Here is a 15,594-nt window from a genome sequence, read left to right on the forward strand (position 1 = left end):
ATCCCTACATATGGTTACTTTCTGTGGCACAATGGTAGTGTCATTTACTAAGGTTCCCAAGTAGGAGTAAGGAGAAGTAGTCTGAATTTTGTCAGGAGCTATAATTAAACCAGTGTGAAAAATTGAATTTTGCAAGCGATCATGACATTGGAGTAATATTTCTCGAGTAGGGGGAGCACAAACTTTATCATCCACATAGTCTATATAATGGTTCTGGAATTAGAACTTGTGCTCCCCATCGTTGTAATAAATCTCTTCCCCATAAATTTATAGGTACAGAAGTTATAATTGGTTGACTAGTCACAGGTTGTCCATTGGGCCCCTCACAATGCAAAATATAACCACTTTGATATACTTCAGCGGCTTTACCAACTCCAACTATGTTAAATTGAGCAGGTTGAATTGGCCACGTGGATGGCCAGTGCTGTAGAGAAATGATTGAAATGTCTGCTCCTGTATCTACCAAACCTTTAAATTTCTTTCCTTGAATAGTTATTTCACAGGTAGGACGTTTATCAGTAATTTGATTTACCCAATAAGCTGCTTTGCCTTATTTATTTGTGCTTCCAAATCCTCCTGTTCGTTTAATTTCACTTTTTCCCATTCCCACATACAGCACAATCAGGAGCTGTGCTATGCACTCTCCTGGCTCTGCTTTCCAGGGAACAGAAGTGGACATAACAATTTGAGTTGCCCCATTATAATCTGAATCAGTGACTCCTGTATGTATTTGTATGCCTTTCAAACTTAAACTAGACCTTCCTAAAAGTAATCCTATTGTCCCTGCTGGCAAGGTTCACAGACTCCTGCTGGGACCTTTTGAGGGGGTTCCCCAGGCAGAAGGCTCACAGCTTTCGTGCAGCATAAATCTACTGCGGCACTACCAGCTGTGGCGGGGGACAGACATTGTACAGGGGTGAGGGAATGACCTGAGCTGGAAATGCCCCAGTTTAGAATGGGGCCTGGTACGGGTCCCTCATGGCGTTTCCCAAAATCGGGTTCCCTTCTTATCAAACTTAGAGTGACACTGACTAGCCCAGTGTTATCCTTTTTTACATTTTGGACATATTTCAGGCTCAACAGTTTTCTTTTTTCCTCTATCTGGTGGCCTGACTCACTGATTTTTTTCTACATTCTTTTTTAGTATGACCATGCTTCCCACAGTTAAAACAAGCTCCAGGAAATGGAGTATTTCCTTTATCCACTCTCAGTCCTGCCATTGCCTGTGCCAACGAGGTAGCTTTATGCAGAATACTTCCGATGAAATCACAGACCTTGATATAATCAACTAAATGTGCTTTCCCTCTGATAGGTCACAGAGCAGCCTGGCAATTGGGATTAGCATTGTCGAAAGCTAATAACTGCAACACTGTGTCCTGAGCAGCAGAATCCGTAATCATCTTTTTAAGAGACTCCTGTAACTGGCCTATAAAATCAACATATGGTTCTCTGGGGTCCTGTTTTATAGCACTAAAGGAAGGGTATTGTTCCCCACCTGAAGTGATTTTTTCCCAAGCTCTAATGCACACTCCTTTAAGCTGTTCTATGGCATCACCTGTATGACCAGTTGTGCATCTAAACCAGCCCAGCCGCCAACCCCCAAAAGTCAGTCTGCCATTATATTAATTTGAGGTTGGGCCTGGGCATTGCAAGCAGCTTGAATGGAAGCTTCATCTGCCCACCAAGTTTTAAATTGTAAGAACTAAGCAGGAGTTAGACAAGCTCAAGTAAGAGCGTCCCAGTCAGTAGGTATCATTCGACTGGAACAGTAACATTCTTTAACAGTCCCATTACAAAAGGAGAACCTGGTCCATACTGACTTATTGCTTGTTTTAATTCTTTGAGTAATTTAAAAGGAAAAGACTCAAATGTAGTTGTAATATTTCCCTGTTGATCTGGGGGGTGTATCCTAACAGGGAACTGCCAAGCCTCTAAATCACCCTCTCATCTAGCTTGCTGAATTCCTGCCTGAATAGAACTAAGAGCCGTCACTCAAGGTGCTGCTCAGTCACGGGGGCAACTACTTTTCGCCCAGTGTCCTCTGGAAAGGAAAGATCGGGGGGGTCATTTTCTTCAAAACAATAATGAGGGGGTGCAGAACGGTAGGGATGAACCTCTCCTTCCTTTGCCGTTTTAGCTTCAGCTGGCACATAAACATGCTTTGTAACCTCTTCTGTTACTTCGCTATACTCTTGGTCCTCCTTGTCATCAGTGTGAAAAAGTTCCAAGGTGGAACGAACCAGACCCCAAACTTGCCCCATTGTTACCCTAACGCTTCCAAACTCCCCTTCTTACTCACCGCGGGGATTGCTTTAAGAGTACTTGGGTGTCCTCCAGCTAGTTTTCCATTCCAACCGTCGCTCTGGCGACCCTTGGATTCGAGCCCCCACAAATGGACGCCACTTGCCGACACCAGCTTGGTCGGGGAGACCCTAAGCCAGTGGCACTAGAGGAATTAAAGACACACACACGACCGGCCGTGGTGGCTCACACCTGTAATCCCAGCACTTTGGGAGGCCGAGACGGGCAGATTATGAGGTGAGGAGATCGAGACCATCCTGGCTAACACGGTGAAACCCCATCTCTACTAAAACTACAAAAAATTAGCCAGGCGTAGTGGTGGGTGCCTGTAGTCCCAGCTAGTCAGGAGGCTGAGGCAGGAGAATGGCGTGAACCCAGGAGGTGGAGCTTGCAGTGAGCCGAGATCGTGCCACCACACTCCAGCCTGGGTGACAGAGGGAGACTCCATCTCAAAAAAAAAAAAAAAAAAAAGACACACACACAGAAATATAGAGGTGTGAAGTGGGGAATCAGGGGTCTCACAGCCTTCAGAGCTGAGAGCCCTGAACAGAGATTTACCTACATATTGATTAACAGCAAACAAGTCATTAGCATTTTCTATAGTTTTAAATTAACTAAAAGTATCCCTTATGGGAAACAAAGGGATGGGCCAAATTAATTGCAGCAGGAACATGCCCTTAAGACACAGGTTGCTCATGCTTTTGTTTGTGACTTAAGAATGCCTTTAAGCGGTTTTCTGCCTGGGCGGGCCAGGTGTTCCTTGCCCTCATTCCTGTAAACCTACAACCTTCCAGCTTGGGCATTAGGGCCATTATGGATGTGTCATAGTGCTGCAGAGATTTTATTTATGGCCAATTTTGGGGCCAGTTTATGGCCAGATTTTGGGGGGCCTGCTCCCAACAATTATGTCTTACAGAAGGGAAGAAATGACCACTGTGGGCCTTTTCAGACCCATCCAGTGCAAGTGTCTACCCAGAACAAGAGGTATTTTAGTTTCCTGACTCGGGGCATGTGAGTAAAGTCAATTTGCCAGTCCTGGGTGGTGGCAAATCCCCGAGCTTGATGTGTAGGGAAGGGAGGGGGCCTGAACAATCCCTGAGGAGTGGTAGAATAGCAGATGGAACAACTGAGAAGTGATTTCCTTGAGAATAGATTTCCACAATGGAAAGGAAATGAGAGGTTCTAAGAGGTGGGCTAGCGGCTTGTAACCTACATGGAAGAGGTTATGAAATGACGATGGAATAGAATGGGCCTGTGAGGCTGGAAGGAGATATTTTCCTTGGTCCAAGAACCATTTGCCTTGTGTGGGAAGAGATTCATAGCTGGAAGGTTCAGTGGGGGAGTAGGTGGGAGTAACCAGATGGGAAGGAGAAAAACTGCCATGAGGGATAGAAGTTGGAAGCTAGCTGCTTTTTTAGCTACCTTATCAGCATAAGCATTGCCCTGAATGATGGGATCTGATGCATTTTGATGGCCCTTGCAGTGAATGACTCCAGCTTCCTTTGGAAGTAAAGTGGCCTTGAGAAGAGTTTTTATTAAAGAGGCATTAATGATGGAAGACCCTTGCATAATGAGGAAACCTCTTTCAGCCCATATAACAGCATGGTGGTGCAGGATATGGAAGACATATTTAGATTCAGTATAAATATTGATGCATAGTCCCTTTGCAAGAGTTGGGGCCTGAGTTAAGGCAATGAGTTTGGCTTGCTGAGAGGTAGTGGAAGGGGCAGAGCAGTAGCCTCAATGATAGATGTGGAAGATACTATAGCATAGCCTGCCTTTGCTGGTGAGTGGCGATTAGGCCTGGTGGAGCTGCCATCGGTAAACCAAGTATGATCAGGGTGAGGAAGAGGAAAGAAGGAAATATGGGGAAATGGAGTGATTGTCAGGTGGATCAGAGAGATACAATCATGGGGGTCAGGTGTGGTATCCGGAATAATGCTGGAGGCTGGATTGAAATCTGGGCCAGGAACAATGGTAATTGTGAGAGACTCAACAAAGAGTGAGTACAGCTGAAGGAGCCAGGGAGCAGAAAGTATATGTGTCAGGTGTGAGGGAGAAAATAGATTTTGGAAGTTATGAGAACTGTAGAGAGTGAGTTGAGCATAGTTTGTGATTTTGAGGGTCTCTAAAAGTATGAGGGCCGAAGCAGCTGCCACATGGAGATGTGAGGGCTAGGCTAAAAGAGTAAGGTCAAGTTGTTTGGACAAAAAGTCTACAGGGCACGGTCCTGGTCCTTGTGTAAGAATTCTGACTGCACAACCCTGCACTCTGGCTGTGTGTAATGAAAAAAAAAGGTTGGGATGAGTCAGGGAGAGCTAGGGTGGGGGGCAGTCTCTAAAGCTGTCTTCAAGGAATGGAAAGAGGAGTGGGGAAAGGATTTAGGATCTATGGGGTCAGCTAGGTTTCCTTTTGTGAGTTTATATAATGGTTTTGTTAGGATGGCAAAACCAGGTATCCAAAGGCAAAAGTGTTCAACCATGCCCAGGAAGGAAAGGAGTTGTTGTTTTATAGAAGGGGTTGGGGTTTGAGAGATCAGTTGGACACAATCGGCAGGGAGAGCACACGTGTTTTCACGAAGAATTATGCCAAGGTAGGTAATGGATGAAGAAGCAATTTGAGGTTTGGAGGGGGATACAAGATATTCTTTTGAGAATAGATGTTGGAGGAGCAGGAGGGTGTCCTTTTGGGAAGATTTGTAGGAGGGGCTATAACGTAGAAGGTCGTCAAAAAATGTAATAAGGTGAGAAGCAGATGGATGGAAAGAAAGTAAATTATAAGAAAGGTCTTGACTGAAGTAATAGGGGCTGTCTGTTAAGCCTTGCGGCAGTACAGTCCGGGTAAATTGCTGAGACTGACGGGTGTCAGCGTCAGCCTAAGTGAAAGCGAAGAGAAGCTTGGATGAAGGGTGCAAAGGAATAGTAAAGAAAGAATGTTTGAGATCCAAAACAGAATAATGGGTTGTGGAGGGGTTGTGGAGGGAGGTACTGAGGATAGGAGAGTATATGGGTTTGGCACCATGGGGTGGATAAGTAAAATAATTTGATTGATAAGGCACAGATCCTGAACTAACTTGTAAGACTTGTCCGGTTTTTGGACAGGTAAAATGGGGGAATTGTAAGGAAAATGTATAGGCTTTAAGAGGCCACGTTTTAACAGGTGGGTGATAATAGGCTTTAACCTTTCTAAAGCGTGCTGTGGGATGGGATATTGGCATTGAGCGGGGTAAGGATGATTAGGTTTTAATGGGATGATAAGGGGTGCATGATCAGTCACCAAGGAGGGAGTAGAGGTGTCCTATACTTGTGGATTAAGGTGGGGAGATACAAGGGAAGGATGTGAAGGAAACTTTGAACTGGGGGAAACAGTGGCAATGAGGTATGGCTGTAGCCTAGGAAAAGTCAGGGAAGCAGATAATTTAGTTAAAATGCTTCGCCTAATAAGGGAGTTGGGCAGGTGGGGATAACTAAAAAGGAGTGCATAAAATAATTTTGTCTAAGTCGGCACCAGAATTGGGGAGTTTTAAGAAATCTAGAAGCCTGGCCATCAATACCCACAACAGTTATGGAGGCAAAGGAAACAGGTCCTTGAAAATAAGGTAATCTGGAGTGAGTAGCCTCCATATTGATTAAGAAGGGGATGGACTTACCCTCCACTGTGAGAGTTACCTGAGGCTCGGCGTCCGTGATGGTCTAGAGGGCTTTCGAGGTGATCAGGCAGCATCAGTCTTCAGCCGCTAAACAGAGATCTGGGAAAGAGTCAGTCAGAGAGCCTTGGGCCAGAGTTCCAGGGGCTCTGGGTGCCAGGTGAGTTAGACAGTCTGATTTCCAGTGGGGTCCCGCATAGATGGTGCACAGCTTAGGAGGAATCCTGGGCTGCGAGCATTCCTTGGCCCAGTGGCCAGAATCCCAGCACTTGAAGCAAGATCCTGGGGGAGGTGGTCCTGGAGGAATGCCTGGCCGCTGTGGTTCAGGCGTTTGGAAGTTCTCATGTGCTGGAGACATGACAGGGGTTTCTCTCACAGTGGAGGCAAGGAACTGCAACTCAGAAATACGTTGCTACTTGGCTGCCTCTACTCTATTATTGTACACCTTGAAGGCGAGGTTAATTAAGTCCTGTTGTGGAGTTTGAGGGTTGGAATCTAATTTTTGGAGCTTTTTCTAATATCGGGAGCAGGTTGGGTAATAAAACCCATATTGAGAATAAGACAGCCTTTTGGCCTTTCAGGGTCTGGGGCTTAAAGCGTCTCAGGGTTGCTGCCAAACAAGCCATGAACTGGGCTGGGTTTTCATATTTGATGAAAAATAATCTAATCACTAACTGATTTGGGAGAGGTCAACTAAAGAAAAAGGAGCATTAACCTTGGCTATGCCTTCAGCTCCAGCCACCTCTTTAAGAGGAAATTGTTGAGCACGTCGAGGAGGGCTAGTTGCTGAACGAAACCGTAAGCCAACCGGGTGTGAAGAGAGGAGGTGATAAAAGGATTATAGGGTGGGGGAGCGGAGGCTGAGGAAGAATTGGGACCTGGCTCGGCCTGGCGAGGAGCAGCCTGGGGAGGAGGGGAGAGGTCACATGGGTCTGTAGAAAAGGAGGATTCAAAGGACTCAGAGCTTGGGGTGGAGACTGAACGAACAGACAGTAGAGAAAGAAGAAAGATTTGGGACAAGTCGCACTGGGAGCAGAGACTAGGGAGGGACCAGTGTGTAAAAGAATGCCTGGACATCAAGCACCTCAGACCCCTTTGCCCATTTTTTTGACAAAAATCATCCAGGTCTTATAAAATGGAGAAATCAAAAGTGCCATTTTCTGGCTATTTAGAACTATTATCAAGTTTGTATTGGGGCCAAGCGGTGTTGCAGAAGAAAGTAAGATGCTTAGGTTTTAGGTCAGGTGAGAGTTGAAGAGGTTTTAAGTTTTTGAGAACACAGGCCAAGGGAGAAGAAGGGGTAATGGAGGGTGGAAGGTTACCCATAGTGAAGGATGCAAGCCCAGAGAAAAGAGAGGGTAGAGACTCGGAGAAGGGGGGTGTGGTGAGCAGTCCCGGGCTCCAGTGTGGGTGAGCAGCCAAAGCAGGAGTCCCTGCAGTTGACTTGCCACCAAGGGAATGTGGGTGAATGACCAAGGCAGGCGTCCCCGCAGTGATCAGACACCAATGGAGTGTGGGTGAATAATCAGGCAGGCATCCCCACAGTGATCAGACACCAACGGAGTGTGAGTGAATAATCAGGCAGGCGTCCCCGCAGTGATCAGACACCAATGGAGTGTGGGTGAATAATCAGGCAGGCGTCCCCACAGTGATTAAACACCAAGGGAAGACTGTCTTCCCGAGTCCGTGACCGGTGCCAGAGTTTTGGGTCCATGGATAAAGTGTGTTTCCTTTGTCTCTACTAGAGAGGAAAAGAACTGGAATTGGAAGAACAGGGAGACTGAAGGGTAGTAAGAGAGGCTGGAGAAGAGAGTGAAAAGACCACTCACCCGATTTGAAATTGGTGAGATGTTCCTTGGGCTGGTTGGTCTGAGGACCCGAGGTTGTAGGTGGATCTCCTCACGGAGTGAGGGTGAGGACAGGGGACTGGTCTCCTGAAGGAGTCCTCGTGTCCTGTGTCTTCAGCACCAAATGTCATGTGCATCTGTGTGAAGAGACCACCAAACAGGCCTTGTGTGAGCAACAAGACTGTTTATTTCACCTGGGTGCAGGCGGGCTGAGTCCGAAAAGAGAGTCAGCGAAGGGAGATGGGGTGGGGCCGTTTTATACGATTTGGGTAGGTAGTGGAAAATTACAGTCCAAGGGTGTTGTTCTCTGGCAGGCAGGGGCAGGGGTCACAAGGTGCTCAGTGGGGAAGCTTCTGAGCCAGGAGAAGGAATTTCACAATGTAATGTCATTAGTTAAGGCAGGAACCAGTCACTTTCACTTATTTTGTGATTCTTCAGTTGCTTCAGGCCATCTGGATGTATACGTGCAGCTCACAGGGGATGTGATGGCTTAGCTTGGGCTCAGAGGCCTGACACATGCCTGGCTAATTTTTGCATTTTTAGTAGAGACAGGGCTTCACCATGTTGACCAGGCTGGTCTCGAATTCCTGACCTCAGGTGATCCACCTGCCTTGGCCTCCCAAAGTGCTGGGATGACAGGCGTGAGGCACCACTCCCAGCCTCAGGTGTTTCTTTGCAGCCATGCAAAAATAGTCTCACACAGTCCCTATTTGAAATTCTGAAACTTGGGCCTTACAGTCATGGGTTGGTTAGGCACTCCCACCATGTCAGTGGTTTTGTTCCTCTGAGGAAGGGAACAGTTACATGTGATGGGGTTGAGAACAGAGAAGACAGCTCTGGTGTCAGTGAGGGCAGGAGTCTCTTCACTCAGCAGTGTGCCCGCTCCTCCTAATGGGAGAGGAAGGAGAAATAGAAACGCCCCCTTAGGCTCCCCACAGCAGCTCTATTTCTCTTGGGTGGTTTTTCTCTCCTGTTGCCATTTAAGTTGTTTGCAATCTTTTTAAAGGCGACTTTGTTTCTTGCAAGAGAAGCAGGCCCCTCTGTGGTCATGTGGGCTTAAGAGGTTAGGTCTGGCCAGTCAGCTGCTGGAGCTGCCTGAGATGAAAGAAGCAGGTTGACCAGAAGATCTGCAAGAGTGTTCTGGGATTTGCTGAGCCTCTTCCTCTGGCGGAGGGCAGGTAGGAGAGATGGTAACCAGAGCATGGAAGGCCTAACAAAAGTGGATGTAGAGGTGTGGGAGGAGGCAACAGCAGAGCAGTGGGAGGAGAAAGAGAAGACATTTTCAAGGTTTTCTTTAGTTGTGAAATCGTTTCTGACCATTTTTGCTTATCTCCTAGAGGGAAGCCATTTTTTCCATACCCCTCTTAGAAGCTTCTACCTACCATTAAAATAGGCCTGTTGTTCAATTTGTCTGGTTCTAAAACCTGATAATCATGTGCACAAACATATTAACTTAGAAATTTCCAAAGACCCCGATTTTGGTCATTGCAATTTGGGGTCATCCTGAGTCATGTGGGTGCATCTACCTGGATGTCCACAGCATGGCGCTCTACAGGGGTGACCCACAAACCCAACTGGTGCTTCCAAGTGGGGTTGCCCCTTAAAGGAAAGCTCAGTTTTTGACAACCATTTTCCCATACTTTTTTTTTTTTTTTTTTCTGAGGCAGAGTCTCACTCTGTCACCCAGGCTGGAGTGCAGTGGCGCGATCTCGGCTCACTGCAAGCTCCGCCTCCTGGGTTCAAGCCATTCTCCCGCCTCAGCCTCCCGAGTAGCTGGGACTACAGGCGCCCTCCACCACGCCCAGCTAGTCTTTTGTATTTTTAGTAGAGATGGGGTTTCACCGTGTTAACCAGGATGGTCTCGATCTCCTGACCTCATGATCTGCCTGCCTCGGCCTCCCAAAGTGCAGGGATTACAGGCGTGAACCACCGCGCCCGGCCTTTCCCATACTTTTAGAAATTCCTTCTCAAAAGTGATCAAGGCTGGGACAGAGTTTCAAGTGTGCTGCTTGTGAATGTCACTCCCTGGGGTCCCAGTGAGCCATGATTGACTGTCTTATGTATCTCAGAATCCCTGGTCTCCTTGCAGTGGTAGAGTGCTGAAGGCGCCAGGTGACCAGCCCTGATGTGCACCTTCCAGCTGTGGTCTGTCCTGCAGGGAGGCCCTCTCAGACTGCGACACATCATGGACAAACATCCCAACACCCCCATAAAATCTCTAGTCCCCTACAGCACCCAGCTGGGTTTGGAGGGAGCAAGTGTCTCTTAACTTCCAGGTGAGAGAACTCACCCTCATGCACCCTTTGGTTTGAAACTAGCAGGAATTGGTCACAATTGAAAAGACAAGTCCAAATTACTAGCAATACGAAATAGCTACAATTTTAAAATCATGCTATGTAATTTTAGGTCAAAAAAAGTGAAATCACCAGTGCTAGTGAAACCACCTTTGCAAAAAAGATAACAATGAGAAAATTATGACAGTGAAAGAGATCTGACCTAACCACCTCCATCCTGCTTTTAACCTCCAAGCTGCCCTTGTTCATTCCTGGGTGTAGGCCAAAGGAGGAAGGAAGGAATTTATAGTTGAACGCTGAAGCAAAGATGATAACAGTCTCTCCCCAAAGCAAACCCTCTCCTTGCCTGGGGATCGAACCCTCTTCTTGCCTTTGTAAAACTAACAAATGAGCCACAAGATGAGAAATTTTGACACAGGAGTCATGCAGCCAGAGGCCACAAGATTCCTGACCTCCCCAGTTGCTCCCATAGATAACGTTACTATTATGAAACCTAAGGTTGGTGTTTGAGGTGTTTTTCAGACCCTGTATTCTGATGGTTCAGCTGATGCTACACTGACTGGTGAACTGGCTCATCTTGTCTTGTGATCCCCACTCAAGAACCAACTCAGCCCAAGAGGACAGCTTTGACTCCTGGTGATTTCATCCCCAACCCAAGCAGTCAGCACTCCCACTTCCCTATCCTCCTGCCCACCAAACTATCTTTAAAAAATCCTAGGCTTTGAATTTTCAGGGAGGCTGATTTGAGTAGGAATAAAACTTTAATTTCCTGTTTAGGTGGTGATAACATGGGTTAAACTCTTATTTATTTATTTATTTATTTATTTATTTATTTATTTACGAGACGGAGTTTTACTCTTGTTGCCCAGGCTGGAGTGCAATGGCACAATCTCAGATCATGACAACCTCCACCTCCCGGGTTCAAGCGATTCTCCTGCCTCAGCCTCCCAAGTAGCTGGGATTACAGGCAAGCACCACCACGCCTGGTTAATTTTGTATTTTTAGTAGAGATGGGGTTTCTCCATGTTGGTCAGGCTGGTCTCAAACTCCCGACCTCAGGTTATCTGCCCGCCTCAGCCTCCCAAAGTGCTGGGATTACAGGCATGAGCCACCGCATCCGGCCTGAAACTCTTTCTTTCTCTAATGCAATTCCCTGACTTGATAAATTGGCTCCCTCTGAGCAGTGGCAAGAGGAACCCATTGAGCAGTTACACTAGACTCCAACATTGTAACCCAAAACCCCTGCCACGAGGCCGAGGAGAAGACAGACATTCTCTGCAGAGCTTTTGCCTAAATCTCCTGTCCAGAGACAGAGACAGAAGCCCTCACTCTTGCAGGAAAGAAAGGGTTTGGAAAACAGCCCAAATAAAATTTCGGCCTCTTCACAACAGCCAAAATTTGGAAGCAACCTACATGTCCATCAACAGAGGTACTTACACACAATAGAGTACTATTCAGCCATAAAAAAGAATGAGATCCAGTCATTTGCAAAAACATGGATGGACTAGAGGTCATTACGATAAATGAAATAACCCAGTCTCAGAAAGACAAACATCGCAAGTTATCATTTATTTGTGGGATCTAAAAGTCAAAACAATTGAACTGGGGGAGACAGAGAGTAAAAGGATGATTACCAGAGGCTGAGAAGGGTAGTGGGAGGGCGAAGGGGAGGTGGGTTCGTGAATACAAAACAAATTGTTAGAAACAATGAATAAGACCTAGGATTTGATAGCACAAAAGGGGGACTGTAGTCAATAATAATTTAATTTTATATTTTAAAATAACTAAAAGAGTATAATTGGATTGTTTGTAACATAAAGGATAAATGCTTGTGGGGGTGAATACCCCATTTCCACGATGAAATGATTACGCATTGCATTTATGGGGAACATCTTTTGTTCCAGGATTACATGTGCGAGCCACCAAACCCAGCCACAAGTCAGTTTCTAAAGGAAAAATGGGGCAGTTCCTAAGTTGTTTACCAAAACTTTTTATTGTTTCATTAAAATAACATAACCTGGTGATTTATTATACATGGTTCTTTGTATCACGAATTCCAGAAGCATGAAGATAATGGGTGAGGCTCACATTGTGCAACTTGTGGTAATATTTTAGGTAATTTATTAGTCAGCCTGGAAACTACAGGGAAGGAAAGAAAAAAACAAAATTCTTAAACAATTACCCCTGGGCATGGCTGCGGGGGTGTGACCGAGGTCCCATGATCCTGTCCCTCTGGACCTGATGCATTTTGCAGACTCCCCATTCCTCAGGCTGGTCTGAGCCGCTTTTCTTTATCAGTTGACAAGGATGCACACACCATGTGCTCTCTGCATCCGGCTTATTCACTCACAATTAAACTTATTCACTCACATGTTGGAAGTTGCCAGGCCATAGGGTTTGGGTAGGTTCAGCTTTAGTAGACACTGCCAGTTTCCCCAGGTGTTTGTACAAAATGCACTCCCAGCTGGTCACGGTGGCTCACGCCTGTAATCCCGGCACTTTGGGAGGCCAAAGCAGGCTGATCACAAGGTCAGGAGATTGAGACCATCCTGGCTAACACGGTGAAACCCCGTCTCCACTGAAAATACAAAAAATTAGCCGGGCATGGGGGCGGGCACCTGTAGTCCCAGCTACTTGGGAGGCTGAGACAGGAGAATGGCGTGAACCCAGGAGGAGGAGTTTGCAGTGAGCTGAGATTGCACCACTGCACTCCAGCCTGGGCGACAGAGCGAGACTCCATCCCAAAAAAAAAAAAAAAAGTTGAGTGTGGTGGCACGCACCTGTAGTCCCAGCTACTTGGGAGGCTGAGGCAGAAGAATCGCTAGAACCCAGGAGGTGGACATTACAGTGAGCCAAGATCGCGCCACTGCACTCCAGCCTTGTGACAGAGTGAGACTCTGTCTCAAAAAAAAAAGTGCACTCCCACCAGCAAAGTGAGACGCCTCAGGGTGCTGGGTAGCCTGGTGAACACTTGGTATTCTCAGTTGCTCAGCTGGTGGTGGGTGCATGATTGTATCACTGCTTTGTAGATTTGAGACTGCTGGGGATAGCATTTGACATCCAAGACCTGCCCAAGGAGAGGAATCTAATACGAAGTCTCAGAAAGTTTCAAACTCTTTATTTTCACTCATTTTTTGAAGACATATGTTAATTAACTGTCAATCACACTGCAGTCTGACTGAGCTGGGCTCCCTCTATTTCTATATGCAATTAAGTTACCCAGGAAACACTTTATCTTTTTTAAAAGCTTTGATAAATAGGTTATAAGTATATTTAGAACTACACGGAAATTAAAATGTTATTGCTGTATGCAATGCTATAAATGAGATAAAACATGCAAATCTGATGGAATTCTGTGCCAAATGGCTAAATAGTCTTTCTTTTTTATTTCCACCCCCCCGCCCCCGAGACAAAATCTTGCTCTGTGGCCCTGGCTGGAGTACAGTGGTGCAATCTCAGGTGACAGCAACCTCCACCTCCTGGGTTCAAGCAATTCTCCTGCCTTAGCCTCCCAAGTAGCTGGGACTACAGGTGCCCACTGCCACGCCTGGCTAATTTTTGTATTTTTAGTAGAGACAGGCTTTCACCATGTTGGCCAGGCTGGTCTTGAACTCCTGACCCCAGGCAATCCACCTCCCAAAGTGCTGGTATTACAGGAATGAGCCACCGTGCCCGGCCAAGATACATATATATATTTACACTCACCGGACTATGGAGGATTCACTACCAAACCGGGAAGCAACAGCCTGGGCTCCAGAGTTGGCCACCGATCTGTGCACAGACAAGGAGAGGTCTCATGAAGCTTCGACGTGATCTGGGATCCTAGCTCTTTTTGTAACAAGTTGTTTGGTGTGAGGCCCACTCATGAGGGGCCTTTGTGACTGGGCTCAAGGAACACAAAAGGGTCAACTTGTTTTAGCAATTTTCTATTGTTTTTCAATAACTAATGTATAGGAATAGATTGAATTAGAGATTTATCCAAAGCAGTGCTGGATAAACACCTCAAGGGGCTCACACAACCCATTCTGGGACTTGGTAACCATTGTTTGTGTCCGTGTTCAACTGAGTTCAAATTTAATGTTTAACTTTTCCTCCACACTTGCCTCTAACCTCCAAGTTGTCCTTGTTCATTTCTGGGCATAGGCCAGGCTAACTTTGGGAGGAATTCAGGTTATATTTTAACATTGAAGCAAGGATGATAATAGCCCTTCCCAAAACTATCTCCTCTTCATTCAGGAACCAAAACTGTCTTTGTAAGACTAATGAAAGACCCCAAGATTAGAATTATGGCTCAGGAGTCAGCTAGCCAGAGATCACAAGATTTGTAACCTCCCCAGTTGCTCCTATAGATAACATAATTGAAAAAATGTAAGATTCGTGTCTGATGTATTTTTCAGACCCTGTATTCTGATGGATCAGCTGGAGCCACCTGGATTAGTAGCCCATACCAAGAAGCTGGCTCATCTGGCTTGTGATCTCACCCAAGAACTGACTCACTGCAAGAAGACAGCTTCAATCCCCTATGATTTTTATCTCTGATCCAACCAATTGGTGTTCCCATTCCCTAGCCCCATACCCAGCAAATGATCCTTGAAAAACCCTAGGCTCCCAGCTTTCAGAGAGGCTGATTTGCATAATAAGCTCCAGTATACCGCATGGCTAGCCCTGCCTTAATTAAACTTTCTCTACTGCACTACTACTGTCTTGGTAAATTGGCTGTTCTGTGCAGCTGGCAAAATTCCACTGGGCAATTACAGGCTCAGCTCATTCTCCTTTATAACTTTGTTTAAAAATGGGCCAGGCGAGTGACTCACGCCTATAATCCCAGCACTTTGGGAGGCCAGGATGGGAGGATCACCTGAGCCCAGGAGTTCAAGACCAGCCTGGGCAAATAGTGGAACCTCATCTCCACAAAAAATGTTGTTAAAAATTAGCCAAGTGTGATGGCATACAACAGTTGTCCCAGTTACTCAGGAGGGTAAGGTGGGAGGATCACGTGAGCCCAGGAGGTCAAGGTTGCAGTGAGCCATGACTGCATAGATGCACTCCAGCCTGAGTGACAGAGTGAGACCCTGCCTCAAAAAAAAAAAAATTATAAAAAAAGGTATAAAAATGACATCTGACTCTATGAATATACTAAAACCAGTGAATTGTACACTTTACACAAATGAAATAGCACCCAAGTACAGGTGTTGTTTAAAAGGACACCTTTGGATCCTTTATAGGATGTCACCATTGGAGGATCTGGGGAGAATATAGGGCTCTATTATTTGCAGTTTCCTGTGAGTCTACAATTTTTCAAAATAGAAGTTTAAAACTGGATTAGATAATAACAAATCTCAGTATTTACTAATTCCAGTTAAATAATTGGGGAAATGAGTCAAAATATTTAAAAGTAATCCTGGCCCCACTTTTCCAGCACATGCCCAAGGCCCTGGGTGCTGAGGGAGCCATGGGGCCTCCTTCCCTGGGGTGGAGCCTTCTCTGTCCCTGGGCTCCTGGCACA

The sequence above is a fragment of the Macaca fascicularis genome, chromosome 7, assembly GCF_037993035.2.
Source record: "Macaca fascicularis isolate 582-1 chromosome 7, T2T-MFA8v1.1".
In the NCBI taxonomy this organism is placed as follows: Eukaryota; Metazoa; Chordata; class Mammalia; order Primates; family Cercopithecidae; genus Macaca; species Macaca fascicularis.